General features: G+C 36.3%; 1 long non-coding RNA gene across 1 annotated transcript in view; it reads left to right on the top strand.

Annotated features, from left to right (window-relative positions):
* Nucleotides 1–19,171, top strand: part of LOC111775349 (uncharacterized) — a 63,286-nt gene that overhangs the window by 4,494 nt on the left and 39,621 nt on the right. The window contains exons 2-4 of the long non-coding RNA XR_011422141.1: nucleotides 1,408–1,466; nucleotides 13,260–13,310; nucleotides 17,473–17,683. This is a non-coding gene — a long non-coding RNA (uncharacterized lncRNA). The remainder of the gene's footprint in view (nucleotides 1–1,407; nucleotides 1,467–13,259; nucleotides 13,311–17,472; nucleotides 17,684–19,171) is intronic.

Here is a 19,171-nt window from a genome sequence, read left to right as displayed (position 1 = left end):
AATCATCCAAGCCAGTGGTGTTTTCCATAACCAACTGTTTCTAATAAACATACACGATCAGAAGCAGTTCTGCTTTCTTAACCCTCAGCATTTTGAAATATCTGTACAGAGAAAAGCAATACTTGAGAGAGCATAAAATATGCCCTGTGGAGTGTTTCAAGGCAGTACATTCATTAAGTACTTCTTATGACATTTTAAATATTTTACCCATGAACACCCTATAAAATTGCGGTCTTTCTAATGCTGAATTGGGATTGCTTTCCTTATTACATATATGTACATTTCACCATTCCCACCCGCTCCCCATGACTTTTACCCTTGATTCTTCCCCAAAATATACCAAGAGCTTATTTTGTATAAATTCAGATTAGTTTCACCATTTCTAGGATAACCGTTCTTACAGTTGTTTATGGTTCTTAAATGACCCTTTGTGATATTTAAATATCATTAATCACTGCTACCACATTAAAAAATCGTCTGATGATGACATAATTGAACAACAGTTGGAAAATCATTAACTGTAAACAGATACTGATGAGCTCTTCAAAATTCGAGATGACAAATTATTTGTAATCTATGTCTGTATGAAGAATAAAAACACAACGTGAGAGAAATGCCTGTCTAAATTAACTCTAAAGAGAAATTATATAGCAACACCTCACAAATCTGGAATGATCAAGGAAAGTTTGCTTCAATTGAATATCTTACAGAAATGTACCTTTAGTACGTTCAAACAAAGAAACAAGTAAGATATACTTAGTTTAAGAGCCTGCCTTTCCCATCTAAAGTATCAACAGAATAACAGGCTTGCCACTTGGGTTTTTAAAAATACATTGAGGCTTAGTTTAGACAAATCTTTTGTTTTAGTTACACGAGGGCACTTTCTCTCCCTGAGCCCCATCTTGGTGTGGATACTAAAGATATAGAATTTGTATAACCCTACTCAGTTTTTTGCCCTGGATCTTTAGAACAGTGAAGGGGATGGTTAAATAAACAAATAATTGCAATATAATGAGATAACGTTATATTAGACAAACATACAAAGTAGCAAAAGCACAGATGAGAAAGAAATTGTGGTATAGTATATTACTCTCTTATGATTTTGTTTTAATCGGTTTAATATATGATAAACAACAACTAAAACTGGCGAGTTAAGCCAATATCAGCACTGAAGTGCCATTTTCAAATACTGATCATGAATAACCTTTAAAGGAACTGCCAGCCCACAATCTTTAAAAAGTTCAGGTAGTATGGCTTTTTGAGATTGAGGTATAGAAAGCAGAGCAGTGTGACAGGGAAACAAATCAAAGATGCAGTTCCCTAAGGGTCTTAACTAAACATGCTTCTACAATTAAGTTGGTCCCGGAACCTAAATATTTTTACTAGTAAGAATATTTCTTATTACAGATGCATCATATATAAAGCTGCTACATGCTGAGATACTGCCTAGTAAAACCATATCCTGGGTAATATTCATTTTTTAATACATGTATTTTATGTTAAGTATGAGTTACATGAAAAGTATGAGATATGTCACTTTTCTGTCGTTGCATTTCAATCATTTCCAGGAGTCTTAAAATTATGTTTCCCTTTTGTTTATAAACACACAGCATAAACCATCAGCAGCCGTCTACTTCCATCACAGGCCACACGCCACGCTAAGCCGTCATCCATCCTCCTCTTGCTCTGGCTGTGTGAAGTCTGCCCATTTGTATTTTGTGAAGATTTTAATCAAATTACATATTTCAGTCTTAGTAAAGCTATAAGATTTCATGAAATTCTATCCAGAGATCACTTGCCATGAGAGATTTGCTTTTGAATATGCATAGCGAATGTACTCTGGTGTATATTGGCAGAAGCAAATACACATCCCATCTCCTTCCACCATTTTATTTGTATTGACCTAAGAGTTGTTGCTAAAATTTCAGACTGAGATAAAACGGTTGTTATTCTCCAAAATATCACATGAGAAATCTTTAAAGATTATGTTAGTCACAAATAAAAATATTGCACTGTATAGGCCTCTCATGAATTATTTCTAGCTTTTGGTTAAAGGATAAAAAAATATCAAAAAGTCTATCATGAACTCATAATCCTCTCCAATATAAGATGACAATCTCTGAGTTTCCACTGTACCTAATACATATACAAAATCATATATAAGATAGGGTACCCTTGTGTACATATGTAATTATGGAGATTAAAGGAAGTAGATTAAAGAAAAACAATCATTAAGTTTTGCTAAGTCGCAAATGGCCCTCCGAATCTACCTCTTTCTAATTGTGTTATAGCTTAATGTTGTTCCTCACTGATTCCAACTTAGGCATCTTTGGGTTTTTCAAAGTTGATGTCAGTAAAAAAGCAAAAGAGCCATATATACCAAATATATTTAGATGGCACACCACTTAGGGCCAAGGGCCAATTTGGTAGCAAAATAGTGATCATCGTAGAATCCAAATAAAGGTCATGTCAAGACTTGCCTTAAAACTCCGTCTCTTCTAACGAGCCTTCCTCATGGACTCTACTTTCTCCTCATAACTTCTACTGTCTGTATTAAATGCAGCATACCCAGAAAGAGATGGTACTGCATCCTAGCCACTACTCTGGTCCCCAAGAATCTTTACTATAAAACTGTAATAATCAAAGATGGCATCCTAGATGAGCTCTCCCTCTCTCTCTCTCACTCTCTCTCTCTCAATCTCTCTCTCTCTCATTCTGGTATATTTCTATTATTTATATCTGTATAAACAGCATACATCTATCTTCATAATAATACCTTGAAGGAGTATATAAATAAATACTTTCAAGGATGACAAAAAATGTAGCCAGAATAACTGAGCCCACATCCTGTACAAAAAACCATATACAAGGTGCTGAACGTTATTATTATTTGTAAATGTATATAAGAGAGGGTATCAGTCTCCAATTTCTCTTTGGTGAGCAACAAGGGGTAAGTGTTAACCAGGATGACTATGTCCTTGTTCAGTCACCGTGCTCATCTGGGTGTCCCTGGTCTCTAGTTCCTTGTAGCCAGTTTTGCTTCAGAACCCTTACAACTGTCACACAATGCTTTTGGTCTCTTTTTATGTACTCTAAGGATGGCTGACATTGTGATGCTCAATCATTCTGATGTGCAACTATGTAGTATATGTGCTGTGCTGATACTAGAGGTGGTGGTAGATGTTAATGGGCGTGGAAGAGGAGCGCAGTGAGATAAATGTCTTTTCAAGGGATTTCTTAATTTGTTAGGTGAGAGTTTCCAGCTGGTGTCCATTTGGGCAGCTCCGTGATTTATCCTGTGACATACACTGACAGTCCCTCAGTGGCTGTTTGATCCTTTTGTGTCCTGTTACACGTCATTTACATTTGCAGAATCTATTTTAAAGCTTTATAAAATCAGAAGAGCATTGGGATGAAAGAGGTCATAGCTAAGATCACAGGGTGTAGAATCAACTACGTGGATGGATCTCAAAGCCACCGTTTGCCGACTATATAAACCAAAGAAAGTTATTTTCTCCCTTTTCTCATGTCTTAAATTCCATAATGTCTAACTCTTTTTAGTGAAGATGAACTGAAATATTATCAAGCACTTCAAATAATGTCAGGCATGAAGTAAACATTATGAAAAAGTTAGCTTGTATTTTTTTTCTAAATCTCGTTAGCAGAAATGAACATTATGAAAGCTTAAGCCCAGCTTCTTTCCTTAGTGGCTGACAAAGGTGAAATGAGGCAATGGAGGCTGAAACAGAGAAGGGGTTTCTGAACTCTCAGGTCCAATGCTCCTTCCTCTTCATCAGTTTATTCCTTTAGTATATAAAGGCCTATATTGTTCTCTAATTGCTATTTTTGTGTTGAAATTGATTCTATAACTCAAAACTCTGTTAGATCAATTCACAAATAGTCCTGTAATGCTCTAAACAGTCTAGCACAATGTTAAGCATGTAGCAGGTTTTCAATAAATAGCTGTATGCAATTGTAAACTTTTGAGAATAGAATGAATAAGGCACTTTTCTCTATGGCTTTCATTCATCCACTTTTTAAATATATTTTTTCTGGTTAGTCTCAATACCCATCAGTAATACATTCCTTGGTAACGGTAGTGTGTTTGTATAGTTTTATTTACCTCTGTAACTCAAAAAAAGTTTGACCCAAAAAATATACTAAAGGGGTCAGCCAAGGGGCGTAGTGGTTAAGTTCTCATGTTTTGCTTAGGTGGCCTGGGGTTGGCAGGTTCAGAATCTGGGCACGGACGTGTGCACCGCTCATCAGGCCATGCTGTGGAGGTGTCCCACATACAAAATAGAGGAAGATTGGTGCAGATGTTAGCTCAGGGACAATCTTCCTCAAGCGAAAAAAGAAGAAGATTGGCAATAGGTGTTAGCTCAGGGCCAATCTTCCTCACAAAAATCAAAACTAAACTAAACTAAACGTAAAAGTATATTTAAAAGTTCCTAAACTATTTCTTCTTCACCTACTCCTCACATTTAAATTTTAAAATGCCTGAGTCCTAGATCATAAACAGTTAGTGTAAATATGTCTCCTAAAGGAAGACACTTTATCCAATTCTGCAGTCTGAAGTTCATTCTATCCCTTATCAGCTACTCTCTTATATGGGTGTCAAATCATCAAGTGACTTCTAGACATCCTATTTGGCTACAGTCTAGTTCAAGATACAATAGATATTATTTTTCTTTCTAATCATTAAAAATATTCTACTTAGGAGCATTTAACTTCTATTAACCAACGTAATATTATTAGAAAATACATTTAAACTATTACCTGACTATTAATACCTGAATTTAAATACATTTAGCTATTGATTATATTACCAATTACAAAGTGAAAAGTCACTCATCAAATGCTTTTTACTCTACATTTTGCCTGAAAAATCTTCTTTGGCTTAGGTTTAAAAACTATATTTAAAAACTTCAGGTAGTCAAAAAGAAAACAATAAAGAAGTCATTTTTTCATTCATTTTTAATTATTGGAATGAACATCACTGATGTGAATTTTCTGGAGGTTATAGCTGTCAGGTGTCATTATGTTGTTTATTGGGAACTAAATGTCACAATACGCTATATCCCAAACTTTAATTCTTCACTATCAATCAGCCTTATGCACTCCACCTGCTTGCACCTTCACCATCAGACCCCTCTTATGTTCCTTATTATTTTATATCACATAGCTGGCAGTCTTTTGTTCTCTCTCAACCCATTTTTAATGCCTTTCCTCCATCTCTGGTTTACTTCTACCATATTCTCTGTCAATCTCATTGGTCACAGCTCACGGAATTACAAGCTGTAACTGCTCCTAAACACTCTCTAACTAGAAACCTCACATCCATCATTGTTTGGTTTTTGCTAAACATAGCTTAGGTGTGGGGAAAATAGGGACCTATAGGAAGAATCTGACAGTTTAGCCTAACACTGCACAGTGCACTACAGGTGCTTACCCTTGCTTATAGCACTTGTTTTCTGGAAATTCAGAATAGGATTCTAGAATGTTAGCACTGACCCCAACCTTTTCATTAAAACCTTCATTCAATAGTTGGAGAAACAGAGACTGATTGGCTTACTCAAGTTCACTCTGCTAGTCAATGACAAATTTTGAACAGATGGAACCAAGGGCTCCCCATCTCGTTCCCTTTCTGCTTCACCACGGGGATGTGAATATTATAATAAAATAATATTATGAAATTTGGTTTAAGTAGGATTTAACAGTGATGGATAGCAAACATTTTTTGAATAAATACTCATTTGAGATGTGTGAAAAATTATGATTACAAATCCACCCCCAGAAAAAATGAGATAGTAATAATAAACAGCCAGAGGCACAAATAAGTCAATTTAGCCAAGAGCTCACACCAAATTAATATTTTTATGAAATAAATAATGTCCAATTTATGTATTTTATTGCTATATAAATAGGCTGTTTTCATGAGAGAATTTTACAATCAGATCAAGATTATTAGTGTCCTTTTACAGAATGATTTAAAACAAAGGCAGATATACACTGAGAGCAAAGAATGGGAGAATGGACAATTTGAGTGGAAATTCTGAAAGAGGCCTCTCTCAAAATTGACCTGAAAATGTTGAACTGTGAGGCTACATGAAAGAATATTTATTTTTGCAGGTGCAATGAGAGCCAGGCAATTTCTGCTGAGGAACAGTAAACAATCCTTGTGGATATACCCAAAATCTATTCCCTTGGCACTTCCCACACCCTAGAGGCTGGCCCCTTAACCACTGTTAAAATAATATACACCTGATTACTAACAATTTTGAAGACTTGATGAAATGGAAAATGGTCATGGGCAAATAAAAATTATGAAAAGTGAGCTGATATAATATAGAAAACTTGAATTAATAAGTAAAAAGAGGAAAAAAGAAATAGAAAGATAAAGAGATAGATAGATACAGGGACAGAGAGAGGGAGAGAAAAGGAGAGAGAACTAGTTTAGAAGCACATCTGATTAAAATTCAGTTGTATTATGACTTATCTTGAACTCTAGGCAAATGCTTCCCATATACATTTCTCTTACATTGTAGAACAGATAAGACAAATTCCTGACTATCTCACAGAAATGTTCTAAGAACTAAAGAAGTAAGAAATCTTTCAATGTGGAATAAATAAGATTTGGCGGAAGTACAAATATTGCTGAAATTCCTAAGAACTGGAGTGGCCAGTAAAAACAAAGTAGAGGTTTTTGTAGATAAATAAACAATACAGATGAAAGGAATGTAAGCCAGCCGGCAATTGAGTTTTCTATTTCGACAATTGTTCTTCCTTTAAATCTAAAACTCGTTATTACAGTTCAGCAATTTACCTGTAGAGGATGACTTTGATTTTGATATGTGTTTTGATAGGATAAGAATTCAAACAAAAATGCAGATCAGTCAACTGGGATAACCTTAATTCACAAAACATATGTCTACAGTTTATTTCACCAAAGAAGAAGTTATGAAAAGCAGGGGGAAACAAACCAGAGGGATTGAAAGCTTACAGCATATAAATCTGTGACGTAAAAGATGTTTGACCTCACCAGACAGTGAGAAAAGAAAAAACATTGACACAATCTCATCAAACATTAGCTGACATCACTGATATGAGAGTTGTGTATTCTGGCAAGAGAGTCTTCTATAGAACTGAAGATTTTTTTTTTTTTTCATTGAGGTCATGATAGTTTATAACATTGTGAAATTTCGGTTGTACATTCCTATTTGTCAGTCACCATATATATATGTGCCCCTTCACCTCTTTTGCCCACTCCCCAAACCTCTTCCCCTCTGGTAACCACTAATCTGTTCTCTTTGTCAGTGTGTTTGTTTATCTTCCACATACGAGTGAAATCACATGGTGTTTGTTTTTCTCTGTCTGGCTTATTTTGCTTAACGTAATATCCTCAAGGTCCATCCATGTCCTTGCAAATGGGACAGTTTTGTCTTTTTTATGGCTAAGTAGTATTCCATTGTACATATACCACATCTTCTTTATCCAATCATCAGTTGATAGGCACTTAGGTTGCTTTCACTTCTTGGCTATTGTGAATAATACTGCAATGAACGTAGGGGTGCATAAGTCTCTTTGAGTTGTTGATTTCAAGTCCTTGGATAAATACCCAGTAGTGGGATAGCTGGGTCGTATGGTATTTCTATTTTTAAGTTTTTGAGAAATCTCCATGCTGTTTTCCATAGTGACTGCACCAGTTTGCATTCCCAGCAGCAATGAATGAGGGTTCCCTTTTCTTCACATCCTCTCCAACATTTGCTATCTTTTGTCTTGGTTACTATAACCATTCTAAAGGGTGTAAGGTGATATCTTAGTGTAGTTTTAAATCAAAAAAGCATTTCCTTGATGACTAGTGATGTTGAACATCTTTTCATGTGCCTATTGGCTATCTGTATATCTTCTTTGGAAAAATGTCTTCATATCCTCTGTCCATTTTTTGATTGTGTCGGGTTTTTTTTGTTGTTCAGTTGTGTGAATTCTTTATATATTTTGGAGATTAACCCCTTGTCAGATACATGATTTGAAAATATTTTCCCCAAGTTGGTGGGTTGTCTTTTGGTTTTGTTCCTGGTTTCCTTCGCTTGCAGAAGCTGTTTAGTCTGATGAAGTGTCATTTGTTTATTTTTCTTTTGTTTCTCTTGGCCAAGTAGACATGGTATTCGAAAAGATTCTTCTAAGACTGATATCAAAGAGTGTACTGCCTATATTTTCTTCTAGGATTTTTATGGTTTCAGGTCTTACTTTCAAATCTTCCATCCATTTTTAATTAATTTTTTGTGTATCGCCAAAGATACTGGTCAATTTTCATTCTTTGGCAGGTGGCTGCCCTGTTTCCCCCACACCATTTATTGAAGAAATTTTCCTTTCTCCAATGTATGATCTTAGCTCCTTTGTCAAAGACTAGCTGTCCATAGATGTGTGGTTTTATTTCTTGGCTTTCAATTATGTTCCATTGAACTGTCTATTTTTGTACCAGTACCATGCTGTTTTGATTACTATAGCTTTGTAGTATGTTTTGAAGCCAGGGATTGTGATGCCTCGAGCTGTTATTTTTCCACAGGACTGTTTTAGCTATTTGGGGGTCTCTTCTTGCCCCATATGAATTTTAAGATTCTTTGTTCTATTTCCTTGAAGAATGTCATTGGGATTCTGATTGGGATTGCACTGAATCTGTAGATTGCTTTAGGTAGTATGGACATTTTAACTATATTTATTCTTCCAATCCATGTGCATGGAATATCTTTCCATTTCTTTATGTCATCATCAATTTCTTTCAATAATATCTTATAGTTTTCATTGTATGAAAGATCTTTTACCTCCTTTGTTTTATTTATTCCTAGATATTTTATTCTTTTTGTTGTGATTGTAAATGGGATTGTATTCTTGAATTCTCTTTCTGTTAGTTTGTTATTAGAGTATAGAAATGCAACTGATTTTTGTAAATTGATTTTGTACCCTGCAACTTTGCTATAGCTGTTGATTATTTCTAATAGTTTTCCTATGGATTCTTTAGGGTTTTTTATACACAGAATCATGTCATCTGCAAACAGCAAGAGTTTCAATTCTTCGCTGCCTATTTGGACTCCTTTTGTTTCTTTTTCTTGCCTCATTGCTCTGGCCAAAACCTCCAGTACTATGTTGAATAAGAGTGGTGAGAGTGGGCACCCTTGTCTTGTTCCTGTTCTCAGAGGGATGCCTTTCAGTTTTTCCCTGTTGAGTATGATGTTGGCTATGGGTTTGTCATATATGGCCTTTATTATGTTGAGGTACTTTCCTTATAGAACTGAAGATTACTTTAAACAACAGAACTTCAAAATCTAATTCATAAGTGGTGCCATGCCCTTATTGTGCCCCCTTTACTCCATCCTTAAACAGGAACACACACACAAAACACATATGGACACAGACACATACACACTTATCACCAGATACCTGAGCTTTCTAAGGAAACTTAGGTGTTGGTGTCTATACGGCATGGGGTCTGGTGAGGATGGTCCTACCCATTGTTTCTTCATTACAGGCTCTCCTCCACAATGTCGAAGTGTCTCATCATTGACCCCGAGCCAGCCTTGAACCTCCACTGCTGATGCACAAGTTTCTAATGCCCAGATACTGCCACCTCTACTACTATCATTCTTATCTCTACTACTCTTCTCTTCTTCTCTTTTTCCAGTTTTTAAACTTTTGTATCTCTGGTTGCTCCCCCAATCTTATTTACATTTCTCTTGAAAAGACTTTAGAAACCTCTTTGGAGAAGCCCTTCTCTTCTGGCCCTTCCTACAATCCATGTAAACAGAAAGTATAAATATCTTATTATATAGGTAGATCTACTGGAGCAGATACCACACTACAATTGATTGTACTTGTATTACAAATCATAATTGTAATATAATAAATTTGGTCTATACTACTTATATATATAATGTCATATATAATTTTACTATAATACATAATATGTTTTATAGATCATATAATTATGTACTTACATGATGAGTATATGCATGTGTGTACATGTGTGTGTATACACATACACACACACATATATACTTGTTTATATAATAGTTGCTCACTTGTTTGTGAGCTTTTTAAGGAAAAGACTGAATTTTGTCCAATTTTTTAGGCACTTACTGGGCAATCAATAATTTGAAGGATGAATAGATGACGTACATGGGGCTGTGTCTTCTCTTCTTGATTTCAAACCAAACACTCATAGTGAGGCAGGTATCATATTTAAAACTTCAGCTTGGCATATGTGTTTAATTTCTTCTTCTTGCTGAAGAGTTCTTTCTTTCCAGTCAAAAATGCTCCTTCTTTCTATGTCTCTTTTGTTGTTTTTCTTCTTTGTTTTTTTAAATCATTCTGGGAAATTGAAAGTCTAGGAGTAGTTCACAGACAACCCAGGTATTACTCCAGAGAAAAGGTAAACAAATGCAGTATATAGGTAGACATATTAAGTGTAATATCGTTTTTGCCATATGAGTACATGGCACCATCTTTAGGGACTATGTCACTTTGAAGTGATCACAGTAAAGGACTACTGGTGACTGAAAACAATAAGGATTCATGGATTTTAACAACAGTGACCCTCTCTCATTTTTGAAAGGAAAAAAGTCATTAAGAAATCAAAAATGTTCACTGGAAGGAAATTATTTATCATAAATTAAATTGATTCCAGTCACTTAGTTTGCTCAAGATTAGAATTTTCCTTTGGTTATGATACCAGCAAACAGCCACTGATGATTAAGTATCTAGGTAGTAAACTTTTTTTCCTTTTTGCAATTACTGATTATAGCTTTTAGCTGTTTAAACCACCCATTGTTAACTATGCTGCTTAGGCAACATGCTGTCTGACTCTCACTAGATTCCTATAGATAACATCTTCCTGGAGCCTGGGTCACCATGGTAATGGGTGTGTGAGCTGTTTTTTTCAGGAATTAGAACTCCTTGTCTACTTCAGGCCTGTTGAGACCACCATCTCATCAACTGGGCCCATGCGGATGTCCGATAGGCAGCCTTTTGGCATCAAGAGGCTGAAAGCTCCACCCTCACATCATGCTAATGCCGCCATTTTGTGACATGCGTCCTATGAAGAAGCATGAAGTCTGACTAGGCTTGCGCAGATCATCAATTACCTCCCCTCTCCTCACCTCCCATCACCTCTGTCCACATTTCAGACCACCTTGCCCCCCTACCCCACAAATATCTCTGAGTCTCTATTTTTGGGAAGGGAATTTGAGGCTCATGCTCTTGCTTCCTCACATGGCTTCCTTGTGAGTAAACTCTCTCTCTGCTGCAATCTCATTGTCTAGGTGTTTGGTTTTCTGAGCAGTCGGCAAAAATGAACCTGGTTCAGTAACAGTTATCTTGTTGATTAAGAGTTGAGACTGATAGCTGGGCAAGGCAACTCACCAGGTCAACACTTTGTAAAGAGAATGAATGGTCATGCTGATATGATAATTTTACTAAGTGCTTTAGTTCAGCAATGAAACCCAGGCTTAGGCCACCCCAGGCCAGTCTTTTCAGATGCTACAACTCAATCAGCCCTGAATGACAATAGAATGAGCCAATAAAGTCCTGTGAAAGGTCAACCTACAGACTTCTGTCTCAAAGTTCTCTGTATATTTCAGATTTGCACCAAACTTTGATGTAGGGATTCCAAATAGGAAACTTTTGGATTGATGCTCACGAGGAAGGAGTCACAATTATCTGTTCCTTGAGAAATCATTGTTGATTTCCAGAAATTAGAAGATTCTATAGCCTGTGTGCTTTATTCGATGATTGCAAAATAATAAATTATTAATGTTATCAAATATAACAAGCTAATTTAATATTTTCTTATAATTCACATCACATGGATATTGTGATACGACCCCAGATCTGCTTCCCCTCCTTAGTCATCCACTCAAAAGATTTAGGAGACAAAATAAGTCAGGAAAAGCCATAGCTTTATATACTCTTACAATAGTGCCTTCACTTCAGATAACAGAAACCCTTATGCTACAATAACTGTGGCAAATAACAATATCTATTAAATTAAATAAAATAAAAATCTACCCAATGTGCCAAGAAGTATATGGAGTGCTCTCCTACGCTAAAAGAACACTTTTATAATTTGAAAGAAAGGTATCATTATAGTATCACATTTCTGAAAAACAAAAGTTACTGGCTTTCACATTTAAAATATTGTATTTGTCAGTGGTTTATGGGGTGTGTAGGAAAACCACAAGTTACTGATGTAGGACCCACTCACCTCTTGATAGATAAATTCCACGCAGCTATAGCAGAATGTTTGAAAAAGTTATTTTTGAATGAAGGCTTTTATTTTCAATGCAATTCAGTGCCTCAGGCTGCAAGTTCCTTTAACTCGGGTTGAAGGATGTCTAGTTTCTGCTGAAACAAAAGTATGAGATGAATTATGTCAAGAGAAACCCTGGCTTGTGTGCTGTGCTCTCGCTTACTCATAGAGGTTTCTTTGTAAAATGCAATGCCTGAGGGTATGGGCAGGGAGCAGATTCTAGTATTTCTCTGGTCAATTCCAAACAAACAAATGAAAATGAAATAAAATGGCAGTAATGGAGTCTTTCTTACGAGCAGAGGGAAGCTGTTGGTCTCTTTAACTTTTCCCAGCTGTGTTTAGTATTCTACCTTTATTATTTATTGATGTAGAAGCGAAGCTTTCCTTTGCACTTATCTACTGGCTTTACAAAAATTAAATCTCCAAAATAATATCCAGCGAGTATGCCCCGATTTCTAAAGCATTCTTTTTAATGCATTTGCTTCTGCGTTTCACCTGCTTGGGGAGATCTCCATGAATGTGCAACCCTCCCATTTCCTAACTCCTTTCCAGCTTTATCTTTCTCTGAAGCATTTATAAGGGTCTAATGTCAACTTTGCTCCTCTGCTCTATGGGTTGCTTGCCTCCCCTTCACCCTAGATTATAAGCTCCCTGAGGGAAGGACCTTGTGTCTCTTTTGGTCACTGCTAAATCCCCAGAGGCTTAAACAATGACTGGTACATATGCTTGTAGCCTTTGTTCAGGTACACAGAGCTGGGTTTCATGGGATAAATCAGAGAGGTGGAAAAGCAGGTTGGAAATCTAAACAGTGGGGGTACATGTCATCTACAGACTGTTTCTTCACTAATTCTCAGTAGATGATTGACCCAAGGGAATTTTTCGAAATAGGTTATGTTTATCTGTTTATATCATCCCTGTTATCTCTTTTCTAAGCCCCTGTTTGCTCTCTCCCCAGGTGCCCAATGCTCATTCCCCAGTATAGCTTCTATACTTCTGCTTTAGAAAGGTGAGTAAAGATAATCTTCTTTCCTTTAAAATACGAAGTGCTCATGGCTCAGTCACTTCAGTCTTTATCCCTCCCTACATCTTACTCATAACTCCCATTCTCTTTGAACTCATAACAGATAACTTCTAGGGAGAGTGATATCAGTATAAACAAATTCATTTTTAACCTCTTAGACTCTCCAGGTTTTGTTTCCCTGCTTTTCTGTTTTTCTTGTTAAATCAATCTAATTTTGAATTTTTGAAATATCAAGAGTGTGACAAAGCCAGTGAAAAATTCTGGACAGTTTTAGAGATGCATCTTTGAGGGCAGGACCTAGGATGACCAACTTTTCCCAGTTTGGGACTTTCCCAGTTTTAGCACTCTAAGGAGACCTCTTGGTCTCAGGCAAACTGAGACAATTGGTCACTGTAACAGGACCTCGACATATGGGCAAGGTTTCCTCCTGGGAACATGCCCCTGGGCTTAGGTATCTTAAATCATTCCCACTTGTTTCCTCCTTCTACTACTTCTGCTCTTCTAAAGCCACCAGAGCTTTGCATAACCGCTGTCATGGCAGTGGCAGTGCTGGCTCTATGGTGCGGAAGCAGGGAGTGAGAACTGGAAGAGAACCAGGTCCCAGTACAGCTACAGCTCTCCTGGAAGTCGTGAACTTCTATTCGACTAGCCATCTTGGATGCCCATTCAAGATAATTCATTCAAACTGTCAATGCGACCCAAACTATAAGACAATGTACCTCTGAAAATCAATGCACAATTAAATATTGTCTTACAATCAATAAGCAAATTATATTGAAAAATCTATTAAGGGTGATATGGCTTCCACACAAAGAACAATGACACTAGATATTTGAAAACTACAACAAAGTTGTTTGCTTGTTTTTCCATTTGTATCACAGATGGCAAATATTCTGTATTCATTGAGAAGGTGCCATAAGCTTTGTAAGAAGGCAGCATCATCTATAATATATGACCTGTCAGGGGAGATTCATTCCAACATAGAACTTAGCTCCAAATGCCCCTGACCCTGCTATCCTACCTCTGTGCTTTATCTGCGTTATGGAAAGAGCACTAGTTTAGGACTTAGAAGGCCTAGTTCAGTCCTAGCTCCACTGTGTGTTAAATATGGGAAGTTGAGCAATCACAGAACATTTCTAAGGTGACCAATAAACAGATAACATCAAGAGCTAACCTGCACAGTTCACAAGGCTGTTTTTGGATTAATAAGATGATAACCTTGGAAGGTTTTCTCACATACACAGAACATTATTGCCTATTTGGTAACATCAGTTCTTCACATCAAATTTAATGACGGGCCATTAATCTATTGATAGGAAAATTGAATTATAACAACCAAAGATGCTAGAAAGGTGGGGCCTTTAGTTGGTAGCACGTTATGTCATTAACAAAGCATGAACTATATCATTTAAAACTTAGAATAACCAGGCAGAGTAGTCATTGGTGTTTGAGAGATGTAAGGTGGGCGAGTGGAAACCTGTAAAGCAGAGAAGAGGTTAAAAGGGTTTGTTCAAGGTCACACAACAGTATCTTTTTGTATATTTTTGTTTTTTACTTCTTTCTAGTAAAATTTAAGGTATCATGCCTAACTGAAAGTGGGAGAACAGCACGAAACTGGGGTTTTTAAAAATCCAATCTTGAGTTCTTTTTTTGGAACCATGCTAGAAAATTTGGTGTCCTAGGAGTTAAAAGGTCAGAAGTCTGCAAGCAGCAGCCTGCTTCTCCTTGGGAAAAATCACACAATCTGTCTGCAACAGTTTCCTCCTTTGGAAAATGAGAAGTTGTGTTGGTTTGTGTTTTTCCAACTATTAGGTGAAATAAAACAAATTAGAAAGAAATAGTTCAAAGTACATAGCAGATACTAAAGATAATTGTTTCTTGAAATGTGTTCAATTGTGTGTGTGTGTTTATACTTACACACTGCGTCAGAATGTAAAATATTTATCGTTAGGGTTCGTGGTCAAAGCCACTTGCTGTTTTTTTAGATGTTTTCTACAGTTCTTTCCAGCTCTTGCCCTCCACCGATTCTATTACGCCCTCCCTGGTTTTAAATTTAAAAAGCCATCACTTAAACTTGAATTATTTTCATACTTGGTTAATAGCTTAAAATATTTCCCTAAGATCCCGCTGCGTACAGTCCATTTCCTTCCTGTTTTCTTTTTCCTTCCTAGTCTCCACCTCTGCCCCCATCCCTGCTTGTAAATACTTCAAAACTCTATGTACAGATTACTTGTAGTCATATTTTGCACTTGAATGTTGACCCATTTGAATACATTATTCTATAAATATAATGCTTAAAAAGTTACAAAAATTTATATTATCCTTACTGTGTGTAAAAAATGGCCAGTGGCAGCTCTAGAGTACCTGCTTTTGATGTTTTAAGATGTCCCTTTCAATGAAATGCCTCCTAGAAAGCAGAAAGACTTTGGGAAATTAAAGTGATCGAAAGAGCTAAATATCATCACAAGCTGTGATCAGCAAAATGGAATCTTCTCTCCCCCACATACACATATGTTCAAACTGAGATAAACATGCACATTCTTCAATTACAAGCAAAACTTTCTTGAGAGACAAGTGGCGGGGAGCACTGGAGCTGAAAGCGATGTGACAACACGGTGGCACACAATGGTGCGAAACAACTCAACCTTGTAATTAATTTCTATCATTAAAGTCCCATCAATATCACTTAGCTGGATGACTCTGACAGGATGGGAATATTACCTAGAGACGGATTTCCTACTTCAAAGGTTATAGTACTGTTTGCATATGTACTTTAGAATAAATTATAAAGAGGTGAAAAATATGGAAGGCTTTTTGTATAACCCAAGAATAACTTAGCAGAGCATAGATGTATCTGCTTGACATTGGCTGTGGTGACCATAAAGCTTTGCATCTTTTTTCCTCCCTAAAAAAGAAATGCAGAGGTTCAACTCCCAAAATTGGATTGAGAAAACCGCATACATTTAGGATCAATTTATACAACATTCTAGAACTTGTCATCTGTAATGGTTAATACTAATGAAGTATACAAAATTGTCTCAAGCTGGAGTCATTAAAGGAAACAGAAGGGAAGGAGAAATGGGGTTAGATGTAGCCAATTGCTGAGAAGACAGTTCATTAAACGGATTTGGAATGGACAAGATAGGAACAAAAAATTCCCTTTGCAGCTATACCAGTATGGCTAAAGAAAGCAAAATTGCTTGCAGAATAGTAGTCAGCATGAAAGAAGTTATATGAAAAGCTATAAAGATTTTCCTTAGATGCAAAATCGAGTTTCTCTCATCCTAACCCAAAATCTGGCAGGTGATTCATTTGAGAGACCATTCTGAACTCCCCCAATTGAGAAATTCACATTATATAACCCTCCCTGTCTAGGATATATTATTGCAAGAGGTTTATTGTATCTTTAAAGCATAGATACATCACTTAAAATGACTTCTAATCCTCAATGTAGGTATCTACTACACTTTCTTTCTTGGAAAATTCGACTGGATTCCAAGCAATGAAATGAGGCTAATTGTACACTATTTTGTGAGAGACAACAGGCTCCAGAATTAAAATTACCTACAATTTGAACTTAAATTAATATATGAAATAAATCAAACTTTTTAAAGTCTTTTCTTCAGATTAAATCAATGGAAACAACAAAATAGCTCGTTGTTGGATATTTCTGGCTTTTAAATTCAATTTGCACCTTGACAAAATGTAGCTTAAACACGCTTCAGGCATATGTGTGAATAACATGGTGACATTTTCTTCAGCACCTAAAAAAATGGGAAAATGTTTAAAAGGTGATAAGATGAGTTACCTGTGGAAAAGAGATTCCTATTTCTTCTTGACTTTGCCTCAGGGATACCATCTTCATTACACTGTCTCTCAGTTTTTAAAAGAAGTTTTGAATTATCTCATTGTGAAACTCAAGATCCATTGAAAGTAAACTGATGGAATTCAAATACCATACTCTCTATAGGCAGGTAAAGTTCAGAGCTCAGATTCTACTGTATAGGTACCAGATGTACCCAATGTGGTAACACAGTTTATTTGTTAATTTATTCAACAACTACTTTTGAGCGTCTAAGATACACCAGATACTATGCTATGGTAGGGACTAGAAATTAACAATGAATATGGTATCTGTGATCCCCAGGTGATATTCAGGCTGAGATAACACGGATGAAGCAGCCAAGGGAAGACTGCGAATAGACTTTTCTAAGGTGGAAAAGTAGTTTCTCCAGAGTCCTGAGACAGGAGAAAGCTTGCAATGACTTAACTGAACAAAGGCCAAGGAGACTGAAGCAAAAGTGAACTTCCAGAAATAGTGAGCAAAGGAAAGCAGGGCAGGAAGTGACTTCGGAGACGTAAGTAAAGGCCAGTTCATACCATATTTCCTGACAAGTCATAGTAACCTGTTAGTATTTCCTTCTAAACAGAAGGGAAGCCACTGAAGAGTTTTAAGAAGAAACATTGTAGCTGATGGATCTACCATATGTGATGGTTTATCTACTTCAGAAATAATTGTTTCAAACTTATATCAACAACTAACGGACACATAATTGAGGGACAAAAAGCAGATGAGAAACTACAGTGAAAATATGGAGTTTTTGCTAGAAAAAATTTAAATAGTATTATACGTTGCGTAGAAAATGTATATAATGCTATCTAAATAGAGTAGTTTGAACATATTCTAAGACTAAGCTTGCTTTCCACCATCTCACTTTTATCTCCTGCTGGGTGACAAAATGTATTATAAATGTGTCAATAATGAAGCAAATATAGTGACTGCTGCATGACCACAATCACAACCACTGCAGAAATTTCCACGGTGTTGTATGAGCCTGGCTCTCCGCTATTATCTATGGAGGATAATTTGTTATATAATAACAAATAATCAAGAGCTCCTGCCGTTTTTCTATCTGGCTGAGGAAACTGAAGCTCAAAGAAGTAAAGACACTTCACTTTGTCTAAATTCACCCTGAATCATGGCTAGAAAGCTGATAATTCAGATCTTTCACTAAATACCTCTTAAGAGTATGACTTACAAAATGTTTTTAGGATAATAGGAAATTTCTAGGTTGGTTAGTTTGGCTTATGTCTAATTTTGGTTGCTATTTGTATATTTGTTTTAGGTTTTTTCATTCAAATGATTTTTGTATACAGGTGTGTATGGTATGACACATTGGGGATGAGGAAAGGTTTGCCACATATTCACATTTTTCTTATAACTTTTTATCATACCAGCAGCTAAATAGCACCAAGATTTACTGAGTTTTTACGAAATGTCAAGAAATGGGGATGCCATGCATTAGGTCTCCCATGGCAAACATCTGTGAGTTATCTGGACAGCTCCCTCTTATTTACACTGAACATCTAATCAAGTACTAGTTGCTGTGAATTCTCCCTACTAAATATATCTCTAGGCCAATTACGTCTCAACATTCTCTTGCTACCGTTTTAGATCAAGCTTCCATCTTTTAGCCTATACAGCTATAACAGCTTCCCACATCCTTTCTCAGCCCCTTACAATCAGTCTCAGCACAGCAACCAAGTTAATCTTAAAATATTTCTCTACTTAAATGCTTCAAGGGCTGCCTTGCCTTAAGAAAAGAGCCAAAATCCCTAAGATGAGCTTTATAGACCCTATAGAAGCTGTTTCTTTTTCTGCAACTCTCCCATTTGCTTGCTGTGTTCTAGTCATTCTGTTTTCATTTTATTTTTTGTTTTACTTTTTTTCATTTCTCCATGTTCCAGTTTGGAGGTCCAGACTTAAGATCTTTACCACTGTAATTCCCTTTTTCTGGAATGTTCAAACTTCTCTCTTCCATTATTGAAATTCTCCTCATCCTAAG

This window comes from Equus caballus, chromosome 10, assembly GCF_041296265.1.
Source record: "Equus caballus isolate H_3958 breed thoroughbred chromosome 10, TB-T2T, whole genome shotgun sequence".
NCBI classification, from domain to species: domain Eukaryota; kingdom Metazoa; phylum Chordata; class Mammalia; order Perissodactyla; family Equidae; genus Equus; species Equus caballus.
Note: the sequence above shows the minus strand (reverse complement) of the source record. Positions and strands in the feature narration are given on the sequence as shown.